This window comes from Pinus tabuliformis, chromosome 5_2 (assembly GCF_031772625.1).
Source record: "Pinus tabuliformis cultivar Carrire ecotype Pingquan chromosome 5_2, CPIR1, whole genome shotgun sequence".
NCBI classification, from domain to species: Eukaryota; Viridiplantae; Streptophyta; class Pinopsida; order Pinales; family Pinaceae; genus Pinus; species Pinus tabuliformis.
In genome coordinates, this window is record NC_142306.1 from 148,204,103 (window position 1) to 148,219,849 (window position 15,747).

Sequence of the window (15,747 nt, forward strand, 5' to 3'; positions counted from 1 at the left end):
TCAACTTCAAAGGATTACCATCCAATCCAATCTACACTCTGCAATGTTATGTACAATGATACAAAGTAAAGTGAACCATTGTGATTCAGTGGAAAAATAATGCTTCAGCATCCTACCATTAACAGGTCCTCTTGGTAGATACGATCCATCAATTTTTGTCAAGAAAAAGGCATTGTTGCCTCTGTAGCCATAAATGACATAACACCCTTGCCACAAAAAATCAAATTTTCCATGCTTGCCTTTGTCTTCTCTCCTTGAATCCCACTTAAGGACTTTATCTCCTATGTAAAAATCATCTTCTTTAGACTTTTTATCAAAGACTTTCTTGATTTTTTCCTGGATTACCTATGATTTTACATATACTTCTTCTCTGGTCTGCTGCAGGTGTATGGTCTTATTTATTCTTCTCTGAATATCATTTGGTTCCAGCTATAATTCCTGGATAATATTCATCACTGGCACTCCCAAGGATGATGGGAAAACTGCATCCATCGCATAAACTGGCTGATAGGGTGATGTTCCAATGGACATATTAGTAGTTAATCTATCTGCCCATAAGGAATTAACTAACTTCTTGTTCCATGTCTTTTTGTTATCTTCCAGCAATTTTTTAATGATATTGACCATGATTTTGTTGGATGAATCTGCTAGTCTATTACCTTGAGGGTAATAGGTTGTTGAATGACCAAGGGTTATGTGGTACTTGTTACAGAAATCTATCATTCTCTTGTATTTAAAGGCAGCTGCATTATCAGTAATGAGCTCCTGGGGACATCCAAATCTTGACAGGATTTTACTCCCTAGGAAGGAGATTATGACAGTGTCTACAGCTTGCCTAGAAGGTATGGCCTCTATCCATTTGGTAAAATAGTCAGTGGCTAATAGAATCCACTTGTGCTGAGCTAAGGAGGCTGGGTGTATTTCTACAATGAAGACTAACCCCCATTGTTGAAATGGCATTTCAGTGGAAATTGGTTTAAGAGGCAAGGGTAAAATTTTTCTCTTTCCCTTAAATATCTGACATTTATGGTAGGAGGTCACATGTTTTTTAACATCTGCAAACAAAGTGGGCCAATAGAAACCAGCCCTCAGGATTTTGTCAGCAGTAGTCTTCCAGTACAAGTGTCCTCCACAATCCCCTGCATGAAACTCTTGCATGATATTATCAACTTCATTTTTCAATAAAAAATTCAAAATAACACCACTACTGTCTTTCAAAAAAAAATCATTATCTATGATATAATACTTTAATGACTTCATCTTTAAAAATCTAGTTTTAGTTCTTGTCAAAGTAGGAGGAGATTGTAAATTTTGTAATAGAAATATAATATCTACATACCAGGGTGACTCAGTAAAAGGTTCACTGATTGGTGGAGTCGCCTTCTCTTCCTGATCATCAAGGGCACTAATAAAGTTTATATCAAGGGCCCAACAATTTGTTTCAGCCATGAGTTAGGCTAAACCTTGGCCTTTGATAAGATTAGTTTTCTTTATCTCTATGTCATATTCTAATATTGTGGCAATCCACTTGCCTCTTTTCCCTTCAGGCCCATTTTGTGTCAAAATGTCCTTAACTACAAAATTTGGAACATAAGCAATAATGTGATAATACAGAATGTATACTTTGATGTCTTTGATAGCCTTTACTAAAGCTAATGCTTGTTTTTCCATGATATTGTATTTGAGTGTGGAATCTCTTAAGGATTTACTAAAAAATGCAATTGGTTGTTCATATCCTTGGTTGTTCTTTTGTAGCAAGACTAATGCAATGGTGTGTTTTGAAGCAAAAGAAAAAATTAAAAAATCCTTGTTAAAATCAAGACTTATTAGGACTGGAGTCTTGGTTAAGGCTTCCTTGATGGCTTCAAAAGATTGTTTGGCCTCCACTGTCCATTTAAATGATGAGTCCTTTCTTAGGATGTTATTTAACTCCCTAATCAGTTTTGGTAGATTTGAAATGAATCTCCTAAGAAAGTTTATCTTGCCTAGAAATGACTGTAACTCTCTAATGTTTCTAGGATGGGTAATGGTCAAAATGGCCTCTATTATAGTAGGATCTATTCTCATCCCATCTTTATATATGATATGTCCCAACAATTTTCCCTCTTCCATACCAAAGAGTGTCTTTTTGGGATTTAAAGAAATCCCAAATTTTCTACATTTCGTAAATACTCTTCTCAGGTGGCCTAAGTGTTCATTGTCAGATTTAGAGAAGACTGTGATGTCATCCTAGTATACTACTAAGATATCATGGATCTCCTTGGCAAAAGCTATATCCATAGCTCTTTGAAATGTGGCACTTGCATTTATTACTCCAAAGGGCATATTTAGATACATGAAGGTACCCCAAGGAGTAGTATTTTTTGGCTTGATACTCAGGTTGAACTAAGATCTAGTTATACCCAAAGAATCCATCTAATAGTGAAATCCTAGATGAGCCTACTACCCTCTGCAGCATATGGTCCATTTTTGGTAGAATATAGTTATATTTTAGTGAGACCTTGTTTAAATTTCTAAAATCTACACAAAGTCTAATTTCACTTGTCTTTTTCCTAGTTATAACTAAGTTTGAAATCCAGTCTGAGTATCTAATGGGAGCTGTTATTTGGGCATCAAACATTCTTTTGACTTCCTTCTCAATAGAGGGCATAAGAACTGGGTTTATTCTCCTAAGTTTATGTTTTAATGGTTTATGATCTTCTTTTAGAGGTATTTTGTGTTGGATTATGTTGGTGTCATAAGATTTTAAGTCTTCATAACTCCATGCGAATACATCTAGCAACTCTTTAAACAGATTGATGTATTTAACCTTTTCTTATGGAGGTAAGGCTTTTGAAATTTTGATGAGTTTTGGTTTATCCTCAGTTCCTATGTTAACCTCTTCTATGTCAGTGCTCAAAGGTTACATTTTGGGTTTCCTAGCGACAACATTAGAGTCAAACAAATATTCTAAAGGTACTAATCCTTTAGGCAAAAAAATATTTTTCAAATTAAGGATCTCAGAATCATCATTCATTATTTCTTCAATCTGTACATTCTCTACACTATCTATTTCTACTCTATTAAATTTAGTTGGTTTAGCTATATCAAAAATATTTATATCTATGCTACCTTCTATATTATTGTCTAATGTACAGTCAGCGTCTATCTTACAATTCTGAAATTCACCTTCATTGTTCATGGAATCGTAGGTCTGAGAATCCTAGGAAAAAATCTACCAATACTTCAGGTTTTCTGGTTTAACAAGCCTATGTCTAACTCCTGTAGTGTACTAGTGGTTTGGTTGAAATGACAAATTACAAGTACTAGCAAAGGTGGCCAGACTGTGAGCCTGCATGTTTTGTTTTCAAGGAATGGCAACAAAGTTTGATTCTAGGAGGTCTATGATCAAGTCTAAAACAATATCCCTATATCGACCAAGTCTAGGATTGTTCACAGAGTATTCACCACTAATCTGTTTAATAATCAACTCTGAGTCTCCCATGATGGAAACTCTTTTTGCTCCCAATTTCCTAACCAATTATAACCCTAGAATTAGGGCTTCATATTCGGCCACGTTATTGGTACATTTAAATTTCAATCTAAAAGCATGTCCCTCAGCATGATTATTCTCCATATTATGGATCCACACTCCTGCACCAGCCCCTAACCTATTGACTAACCCATCAAAGTCTAGATGCCATAGTGATTCATGGAATATGTTCTCACTGTCAGCTATTCTGTATTTCAGGTCTTTGGTTGTGATTTCCTTATTATCATTTTCTGCATTATATAAGATGAAAGAGTCCATATCTGAATGCATGGAGTATATGGGAAAGTTTTGTGGTTTTTCCTCACTACTGACCATGTACTTCATCAAGGTTTCCCTATATAATTTTCTTGGTTGGCCAAAAATAGATATGGTGGCATAAGACATATCCAACTGCAAGGATCCCTGCAGTTTTTCTCCCCATGAGCGAGATAGCAGCATTCCATATTTTGGTGGGATGTATCCAACTACAATGTCCATTAAAATTCTCTTTTCAGGGAACTAGACAAGAGTCACACATAAGTCCATGATTAGACCAAGGCATTTAACAGGGCTAGAGTCAAAAGGAAACAAACCCTTATAAGGCCTAATAATGTCTAGGTTCAGTCTTTCCATTATTGCCTTTGGCATCAAATTGTGGGATGCCCCTGAGTCCAACATAGCATTAAGCAAAATTTTATCATGAATGTTTAGGCTGATGTAAAAAGGAGGAACTCCCCCTTGCTAATGAATACCATTGGCCTTAGGGCTAAATAATAATTCAGGTTGGTCATCATTCAAATTAACAGAATGTTCTCCCTCTCCTATGTTATGTTCAAAGTCTCAGTTATCTGTGACCTATAAGATTCATTCTTTACTAGTTTGGTCAATGGAACTGATATCTTTAATTTTGCTATTTCATTTTTGATGTTGAAAGGGAGCTGAAGTTTGTTTGTTTGATTTAGATATTACTTAATATGTGCAGTTTGTGTGTCCTTATTCTGTTTCTCAGTACTAGGCATTTCAGTCTATGTTTCTACTATTTTGCCTTGATTTCTCTTATTTTGATTCTTTTCAGTAATTGTATCGGTTTGGTTTTCAGTGGAGGTTAAATCTACAATATTAGGGGTTGAAGTCTATGGTTTTCCCCTAGGGAGGATTTGTAACACTTTGTTAACTGGAGCTTCTTTTATTATTTTATTCTGGGTTTGGATGGATCTTTTAATGGGAGTCTCGATATTCTTTTTACTTCTCAAGCTATATTATTTATGTACCTCATATATAGCTGACTCATATCCCTGTTTAAAATCAAAAGATTCACTAGATTCCTACTGCAACTACTGCAGCATATATAACTCCTGTTCTTCTTGAGTAAGAAAAACAGTGTCTTCCTCTTTGGTTTCTAGTAAGTTAATCTGGGTATCATCTTTTGCTTCTTGGTTCTGCTAATCGTCAACATAATTCTCTTGGAAGGGGGGCTTAATCTATTGATCTGGTGTAGCATTCTTTCTAGCATTAGTGTTATTCCTAAAATTGGGGTCTCTTATTGGGGGTTTTTGTTGTTGTTGATTCTCCCATTGATTTTTTCTCACCTGTTTTCTAACCTATCCATGATCCTTTCTAAAATATGAGCTAAAATATCTACTTTTCCATCTGAAGTGGAAGCTTCCTCCTTAAATACAACTTTCTTTTCATTCCTCATTCATGCTTTCTTAGCTAATAGGTTGGCATCTACACTAACAACATTGCTCTGCATTTGTTCAAGTGTTTCAAGGTTTCTTTCCCTTAGCTGGTATGACATGTCAGTGTCAAAACCATCAGAGAAGTTAATTAATTCTTGGTCAGGTGGAGGCTTAATGTTGGCTCAAATTTCATTGTAGATAATATTAAACCTAGTGCAATAGTCCTAAACTAACTCATTAGGAGCTCTTCTAATGTTGTCATATTCAAAAAGTATTTGCAATGAGTTTTTCTTTCTCTCCCGTCTATCAATGAATAACCTATGAAAATTGGCTAAGTCTACAATATGGATGGCAGGAAATGCCTTGAACCATTTATTGACATCCCTAGTTAAAGTTTGGGCAAACAACCTCATTTGGAAATCTACTTCATCTATCTCATGCAACTCAAAAAAATCAGACATCTTCTTTACATGCTGCTGGGTAGTGTAATGACTAGTAGCATCAAACAGGAAAATCTTACTCTAATAATCTGCAGGCATGGCATGGTGTTGTGCAGGTAAAACAAAAGGTTCATATCGATTTTCCTTTGCTGTAATTTTGGCATGATTAGGGGGTAGAGGTGTAGTACTTGAGGAAGGACTTGAAACTAATGGAGATGAACTAGATGATGATGAAGATGGATGATTAATAATTGGTTTATGTGATTAGATTGTGGTAGATACAATTGGTGAAGTTGTGGTAAAGGAAGGTGTTTTTATAGTGAGTGAAGACTATGCAGAAATTTCAGAGGCAGCAACAGTAAGGGCAGCTAGCTCAAAAGATTGTTGAAGGTAAGAACTATCTATATTGTTGATCAATGTAGAGTTCAAAGCTTCTAACTTGTCAAAAGCGTCCAAGACAAATTTGTCTAAATCTAGATGGATAACCCTTTTTGAGTCAATGAGTTGAGTAAACTAAAGGTCTAAGACTATTTCATGGATTGCATTCTCAGATTTACTTCTAAATAATGAGAGGTCAAATGAAAAATCAAAAGGGATGTCCTCTAAAGTCGACAATTCCTTAGGAAGTGAATTGGATCTAACTAACTTTCTACTTCTTGCTTGAGTTTCTGTTGTTTTGGGTTGTCTTAAAATTCTTTCTGGGTCATCAACTATAGTTGCAGGGTTTGGATATGGGTTTGCTATGGTATAGTGAATCTTCTTAAGAGCCATACTTTTAAGTTTTTTAAGCTGCTTTTATGAAATTTTTGAAAATTTACTTCAGATAATGACCTTAAGGGGCTCAAGATTAAATTTAAGGTTTGCTTAAAGTTTTATGAGACTGAGGATCAAAGTCCCCAGTATGGTTGCCAGAAATGTTATCACTCTAATATTTATTTTGAAATATGAAGAAAGAAAAACCAAAGGTAACCACAAACCACTTTTGGAGATCAGGGCCTAGCCTTCCTGATGCTGAGAGAGGGCTCTCTCTTTATAATTTAACTTTGTTTTAGTTAAGATGATTTTAGGCTAGTTATTGCTTGCATTTTGGTTTTGTTTTGAAAATTTGGTGGTGGGATCACTTTACGTAGATGGAAAGAGATTTTACTTCTACCATTGGGCTATGGAGTCGAATGTCTAACAAACAAGATTGGATTCAGTTCTAAAAACAGTGTCTAGAGGGAAAGATAGATGAGTTACTGTAGATCTGAGAGGCTAAATGGTGAATGGCTTCAAATCGAATCCAGGGAGAAATTAAGTGTTCCCTAGGCTAGACTTTGGAAGAAATGAAAGAAGTAAATCAGGATCGGAGAGAAATTAAGGGTTCTCAATTCTGGGTATCAGAAGAAAACATGTAAATAAATAATTGTGCAAAATAGAATGTAATAAAAAAATTCAGAGTGATATTTCTAGTTAATTCATTTAGATTTTAGAACACATTTAAGATTATGAAAACACATAAGAAAGGTAACACAATCACACAAAGAAAGTACTTCACGGCAAATGGCTCATCTCATGAATCCTGTAGCGATATGCTTTTATTACCTACTCCAGTCTGTTGACTTGAAAATGATACAATCACCCTTAGGTTCAAGATCAAAATAACTATACAAATATAAAATAATCCACCCTAATACTTCGAACTTTGAAGTATATATACAAAAGGAAGTACAAAATATCTGAAATTGTATTGAGAATTAATCTAGGAAAAAGGAAATATCTTCTTGCAAGAAGATAGAGACAACTATTGAACTGTTTCATGTTGTCCCTTTTATTTTGGTTTTGTTGGCTATAGACTTTGATTTTTAGCCCTTTATGTTGATAGGTTGTTTGGATTTCACGCTAGATGCTCTATTTTACTTTAACCTTTCACCTGATACTCTTTCATTTGATACACTTTAACCCTGTTGACCTGTCAATATCCGTTTACCCTCTTGTTTCACTTTACTGTACATTTATCATTTACTATGTTTTTACTATAGTAAATCATTCAGTTTTTCCCATCTTTCTTCATCTGGTCATTGGATATTGATCATTTTTCTGTATATTTCATCTGCCTCTGTATATTTGGAAAAAATGGGCTTGTTAATAAACAAGTGTTTTACCTCATGCTGGAGGTAAAACAAGTTTTCAAATGTTTGGTACAAGACTTTGCCTATTGGCATACCCTTCATAGATGAAGTGATCACCTATTCTTTGGCCACTTCCCTGATATTTTTGTTGTAATCTGCCTATGCCATTAACTTGTCATTTATAACTAAAGGATTAGGTAATCCATTTTCTTTGAATAGCTCAAACTTAGCCAGGAACCTGTCAATGACTAGTTGCATGTTTTGACACTTATCTTCTAAATTCATCATCAAGTTCCTCTTGGTGACGACTCTCTTGACTTCCAAAATTGTGCCTGTCCTATCAGGTATGTTAAGCTCTTGTAGTTCATATTTATTCTTGGAGTTGAGGAAGTGGATGATTCTTGCTACTTCCTCTGGCATATCTCCAGGTTTTGTTTTAACCCTTTCAATGGCTTCTGTTGCTTGCTTAATTAAATCAATCTGCTCAAACATGAACTAGATAGATGGCCAAATATAATTGACAAAGTCAATGATATTGGCCCACAGTTGCCCTTTAGCCTTTCCTGTTGGCTAAGTCAAGGTGAGTTCTTTCTCCAGGATTTTTATCCTCTCATTCATCCTTGCAACCATTTGTTGTTCTTCCTTATGCATAGCCTGGGTAAGTTTGTAATCTGTCTCAAGGCTAGTGACTTTCTCTTTGAATTTTTTCATCTCATTGGTCTGAACTGGCATTTCATCCATTGCTTTGACAAGCTTGTTTGCTTCATCACCTATGGTACCTGTTGATGTTCATGTTGTTGCTGATGTAGTCGAAGTTGATGTTGGCAATGTAGTGGCCATTGGACTAGTGGGAGCTAATGTTGCTACCATAGTAGAAGGTACAACCATGGTCACTGTTGGAATGATAGTTGGAGGAGCACTATTAATACTAGCTTGTTTGAGTTGAAGCAAGCTTTCTAGTTCCTTTTCCATCTCCTTCAACTGGTCATTGAGTTGCAGCACCAAGTCCATCATCTCTTCATGATTTTTCTAGCTTTCTAGGACTTCCTTTGATTGTGGGTGTTGTAACTGAGGCAACTTGAGCTGTTTCTTGATGGCTGCAATATCCCCATTCTTCTTCTTGATTAACTGTTCAACAACCTTGATGTCCTTTAGGTCATGGACGATTTCAATAACCAGGTCCTCCAAGGAGTTTTGTCCTGGTGTCTTTGGCACTCGAGGAGGCCTTTTCTGGTTTATACTGGGCTGTCACATTATCTAATGAATCTTTCAATTTGAATGCTGCCATGGCCTTTGCTATGAGGGTCGAGTAGATCATTTCTCGAGCCTGCTTGTAAAATTTAATTTGATCAATGGGATGAACATCCCTGGAAAAGACCTCAAAATTGGTCTTCTTGTAATCTGCTGAGGTTTGGGCTATCGTACAGTGGGCTATAGGAATGACACCTGCATTTTTCCTTCTTTAATGTCAAAGGTTGACCTCAATCTATTCTGGTTTGGTGGTGTCATCTTCAGGTACTTGGCATATGTGTCTGCCTTCAGCTTTTCGTTCCTAATTTTTATTTCCTTGAATCTTTCTTTGATATACGTTTCCTTGTTAGTTGGCTTGACAAAGGAAGACACCTCCACACTCTTTTGTCTCTCTATAATCTATGTGTTGGAAGTAAATGGTTTTTGTGTCTCTGTTGATGTAGTTATCTTTGTTGTCTATTTACTGCTCTACCCCATTCCCTCAGTGTTAATCCTTTCTTCTGAAGCAATGTTTTCCTCTTGCTTAGACACAGGATTCAATTTGGGCCTTTTGTTTAGCTTGAACTACTCATTAGTGGTCTCCATGGCAGAACTTGATGCTTCTTCCCTATTTCTTTTAGGATTCTTCTCTTCATTGACAGGGGTGTGAATGACAGGAGGGATGTTCATTAGCTCTCCCAACTCTGGAACCTGCAAGAAAGATATCTGGTCAAATTGTTTCTCTAAACAAATCATGGTGTTCTCCACATCCACAACTCTGTTGTCCATGTCAATCAATGTATTCTCTACCCATTCAGACTAATTACCATACTGTTCAATGTCAAGTCTTGGGTAGTGGATGTAAGGTCCCAACTTGACCTTTTGTCTGAGCTTGTTTATAGCCCCATGAGGGTCATAATGCCAGATGAAACTATTCTTGAATTTCAATTCCTGGAGCATCTTATTAGCCTCAGGTCCAACCTCTCTGGTGTTGCAGATGAAAGGGCCCATTTGGTTTTTCATCTTAAACTGTGTCTTCTTCCTAGCAGCTAGGAAGTTGACATCATCTGCACTTATGATTTGCCTGAAGTATTCAAGGGAAAATATCCTCATTGGGAGGTATTTAGGAAATTTGTAGGGGGCTAGATCACATCCATAGATCCTGATTTCAGTTTGATTCTGTTAGAGGTACCAGTCTCCAACCTTGCTATTTTTGGCTAGTTGCACTACCCTTTTAATTTCTGGGCTGATTCTAGGCCGAACCTTGGAAGTCAACATGTTCATGACTGGGTATACAAAAGAGTCTATGAAGTCTTTGTATGAGGAGGAAAACTTGTGGACCAATGGTGTCCAGAAGATAACTGATCTTTCCTTTCCCTTGGTGTCCAATTTCTGGATCTTGAAAGGGAATTTATCTGTCTGGAAATAGAGGATCATATGAAACAACACTGAAGAGTATTTGAAAACTCTTTCAGTGGGAAGTCTAGTGAGCTGTTCATGCATTCTGTCTGCAATGAATTGGGCATAATCATACAAAATGGCAGGATGCTTGCCTGGAGTGAAAATGGACAAGAAGGCCATGATGACCTCATCCACAAACTCGCCTGATGTGCATCCTAGGATCCATGAAATCATGGTGATTATTCTCCTGCTAGTCTCTGAAAAAATAGTGGAAACATAGGGTGGAATGTCTTTAGGAGTATGGCACTCCTCAATGATGAAATTCTGAAATATTTGTTTAATCCTGTTTGGGCCCAGTGTGATGTATAGGTCCAACAGGTTTCCAATGGAAAAAGGAGTAATATTAGGAGTAGGCTGGATTTGCAGCATCTAGTTGATGGATTCAGTAGTAATAGTGAAGAAAATCTCATGGTTTGGTGCCTCAATAGACCTAGGGCTTGGAACATAATAGGCTTGGCAAAAATGTACTATCTCTGGGAATGGGTAGACTTCTGGGAATGTATATTTGGGCAAATTAGATTCCCAAAAGTTTATATCATCAGCATGTTTTAGGAACCTATCTTTGTCCCGACAGTGGATTCTCAAAAGGTGTCGTGGGGTGGCTGTATCTTTGGTTTGGAAGTCTCTGTCTGCTAGGGCCAGGTGCACAATGTCTAAATGAGGGGTTGTCACTGGTCTAACATCTAGAGAGGTCTAGGTAGCCATTTCTGTAACAAACTATGGAAATTTGGGTTATATGGCTATTGGAAGTGAATTTTTGACAATTTTATAATAGGAGTAGGGTATTAGTAGTTTGTAAGTAGGGGTTTTGGTATTTTTAGGAGGGGGAATACTCTCAATTTAAAGGGAATTCAATTCAATTCATTCAATTGTTTCATGAATTTAGTGTACATTTTTAAATGAGAGGGCCATTCTAGTTTTCTTCTTAAATACCTAGAATTTATGGTCGGGGCTGCAAACTAGTTTTAAATGGAGGTTTGAAAAGCGGTCTACGGCTTTCAGGTGTGTTGTGGTGGCATTTTGAAAGGTTTCTGACAGTTGGTAACTAGTCGCAAGAGCTCTGAGGGCACAAATATTCTTTGGAGGCTTCGTAGTGCAAAGAAGAAAAAATGGGCGAAAATGGGGTGTGAGGGATTTTAACCGGGAGCGGTTAGAATTGATGGGGGAATGAAATGAACAGTGGCGGTTTTGCTTTATGGTGGGGAGGTGGTATTTGAGGGTATCACACCGCTTATGATGGTCATGAGGTATTTTGGTGAGGGAACGCGATCTATGTTGCAGGCTGACACGTAGCAAAATGGGCCCAAGAAAAACCACCCATATCACAATACTTAACCTTAGCCAATTCAAAATTATGAATCCTATCACTATAGGACTCTAACAGTGGCTCCACATGGGGATGGCATTTTATGGTGAAATGTCAAGAACTCTAAAGACCATTAGCCTTTGAATTGTGGCTGTAGTTACCTTGTAAATTGTCCTTCTATGATATTGTTTTATTGATACATAGCATAGTGAATCCTCCAAAGCTCAGGGCCTTCTCTTCGAGCTTCAACTTTAAAGGATTACAAACCAATCCAATCTACACTCTGCAATGTTATGTACAATGATGCAAAGTAAAGTGAACTGTAGTGAGTCAGTGGAAAAATAATGCTTCAACATCCTACCATTAACAGGTCCTCCTTGTAGATATGACCCATCTTTGTTTGTCAAGAAAAAGGCATTGTTGCCTCTATAGCCATAAATGACATAAGGCCCCTGCCACAAAAAATCAAATTTTCCATGCTTGCCTTTGTCTTCTCTCCGTGAATCCCACTTAAGGACTTTATATCCTAAGTAAAAATCATTTGCTTTAGTCTTTTCATCAAAGACTTTCTTGATTTTTTCCTGGATTACCTGTGATTTTACATATACTTCTTCTCTGGTCTACTCCGGGTGTATGGTCTGATTTATTCTTCTCTGAATATCATTTGGTTCCACCTGTAATTCCTGGATTATCTTCATCAATGGAATTGCAACTGTAGAGAATTGAGTTGCAAGAAAAGCGTGTTGCTTCCAAGTCTTTTTCAGATACAGTTGATCATTCGAACTCATTCATCCAAACAACTTCAAGTGTAGAAGTTGTTCATGATCAAATTAAACTTGCTTCTTCCAAACCCGTCATCAAGCCATGGGAAGAAATCCAAAGTAATAGAAATTGACGTGGCTTAGGATATGTCGAATATGACGACAACTTACATATCCCTGATTATTCAAAGCCCATTTAGTTCTCCAATTCCAGATTACTCGAACAGATCACCTCAACAAGTTCTTTGCAAGTTGTAGACAGACATCAATGCACACAAACTAAAGTTGTAGACAAACAGAAATGCACAGAAACTTAGTTGTAGACAAACCGACATGTTCTCATTGTCAAAGAACCGGTCATTTGGAAGATCAGTGTTTTGATCTTCATCCTTGTCACCATTGTGGCAAGTCCAATCATACATCAGAGAAATGTTGCAACCAACGACAGTCAACCAGATTGAAGATAAATTATTCATGGATTGATCCCTGGGAATGGTCATCCACAGCTAGAAGATTGTACAAGTTTTACAATCGGATTCACTCACACATATTGCAGCCAACAGTCAAATGAAGATGGTACTCTCGTGCAGTTGAACGGGGGAGTACACTAGTGAGACACTCCTACACCTACAGGGGGGAGTTCAGATATATTTTGGAGAATATTGCCTCTCCTTTCAGCTGACAAAGGGGGGAAAATGTCAATGAAATTGACAAGTGGTTGTCAGACTGAAAGTCTCGACAACATCAGCAAAGTAGCTAGTGGGCATCTTCATCAGCCAGTGGGCATTTTTCATCAGCAGTGAGCATCAATGAATTTTCCAGTGGGAAATCGACATGAAAAGCAACAATGAGCATCTTTCATCATATCAAAAGCAACATTGATTTGTTTTTCGACATCTTCAGCCAGTGGGCGATCATCATCAGCAAATACACCAGTGGGCATTCATCAAATTGTGTCAGTGGACACCGAATGTTATTTTCAAGCAGAGGATAGTTGGATCCTTTTGTAGCTTGGCACGTGATGGAGTTGTCAAGCGACATTCATAGATGAATCAGACATGTAGCTGATTCATGTTCTCTTCAGATTTGAGTTTTTTTCAGAATCCATCTTTGGTGGTTTTTTAGGCAAATGGTTTTCGAGGATCAATTTGAGAACTTGGAAGATGGTTCCTTGTTCATTTTTGATTTATCATTGAGGGGGGTAATTTTAGCCTTACTCTCTTAAAAATCAATAATAAATCCAATTATTAAATTAAATAAATAAAATCATAAGAATTCCTCAAACCAAGGATTCTAGTTTGGATGAGAGATTCTCTCCAACTAGCTCTCCTAAATTAGTGTGTAAGTTGAGAAATTGTCTCAACCAAGTGAGTCTAAGATAGATGCACTATCTTAAGATCACTTGCTCATGTATTTAAATGTGTTATTAAATTATTTTGAAGAAGAGAGAAATACATGAGCATGAGAGACCACATGATGGCTCTATGCCTTTTCTGCCAGTTTGTCTTTTGTGTGTTGTTGGTTTGATTATTGTGTGTGTTTAATATGGTTGTGTGATTCTGCTTCATGGCACTCCCAAGGATGATGGGAAAACTGTATCCATCCCATAAACCAGCTGATAGGGTGTTGTTCCAATGGAATTCTTAATAGATAATCTATCTGCCCATAAGGCATTGACTAACTTCTTGTTCCATGTCTTTTTGTTATCTTCCAACAATTTTTTAATGATATTGACGAGGCTTTTGTTGGATGACTCTACTAGTTCACTACCTTGAGGGTAATAGGCTATTGAATGGCCAAGGGTGTTGTGGTACTTGTTACAGAAATCTATCATTCTCTTGGATTTAAAGGCAACTACATTATCAGTAATGAGCTTCTGGGGACATCCAAATCTTGATAGGATATCACTCCCTAGGAAGGAGATTATGATAGTGTCTATGGCTTGCCTAGAAGGTATGGCCTCTATCCATTTGGTAAAATATTTAGTGGCTGTTAGAATCCACTTGTGCTGAGGTGAGGAGGTTGGGTGTATTTCTTCAATGAATTCTAACCCCCATTGTTGAAATGGCATTTCAGTGGAAATTGGTTTAAGAGGCAAGGGTAAAATTTTTCTCTTTCCTTTAAATATCTGACATTTATGGTAGGAGGTCACATGTTTCTTAACATCTGCAAACAAAGTGGGCCAGTAGAAACTAGCCCTCAGGATTTTGTCAGCAACAGTCATGCAGTACAAGTGTCCTCCACAATCCCTTGCATGAAACTCTTGCATAATTTTATCATCTTCATTTTTCAATAAACAATTCAAAAGAATACCACTACTATCTTTCTAACACAATGCATTATCTATGATACAATACATTAATGACTCCATCTTTAAAAATATAGCTTTAGTTCTTGTCAAACTAGGAGGAGCTTGTAAATTTTGTAATACAAATATAATATCTGCATACCAGGGTGAGTCAGTAAAATTTTCACTGATCGGTGGAGTCGATATCTCTTCCTAATCATCAAGACCACTAATGAAGTTTATATCAATGGCCTGACAGTTCGATTCAGCCATGAGTTTGGCTAAACATTGGCCTTTGATAAGCTTAGTTGGCTTTATATCTATGTCATATTCCAATATTGTGGCAATCCACTTGCCTCTTTTCCCTTCAGGCCCATTTTGTGTCAAAATGTCCTTAACTACAAAATTTGGAACATAAGCAATAATGTGAGAATACAAAATGTATACTCTGAAGTCTTTGATAGCCTTTACTAAAGCTAATGCTTGTTTTTCCATGATATTGTATTTGAGTGTGGCATCTCTTAAGGATTTACTAAAAAATGCAATTGGTTGTTCATATCCTTGGTTGTTCTTTTGTAGCAAGACTGCTGCAATGGTGTGTTTTGAAGCAAAAGAAAGAATTATAAAATCCTTATTAAAATCAAGACTTATTAGGACTGGAGTCTTGGTTAAGTCTTCGTTGATGAATTCAAAGGATTGTTTGGCCTCCACTTTCCATTTAAGTGTTGAGTCCTTTCTTAGCATGTTATTTAACTCTCTAATCAGTTTTGCAAGATTAGAAAGGAATCTCCTAAGAAAGTTTATCTTGCCTAGAAATGACTGTAACTCTCTAATGTTTCTAGGATGGGCAATAGTCAAAATGGCCTCTATTATAGTAGGATCTATTAATCCCATATTTAGATATGATATGTCCCAACAATTTTCCCTCTTCCATACCAAAGAGTGTCTTTTTGGGATTTAA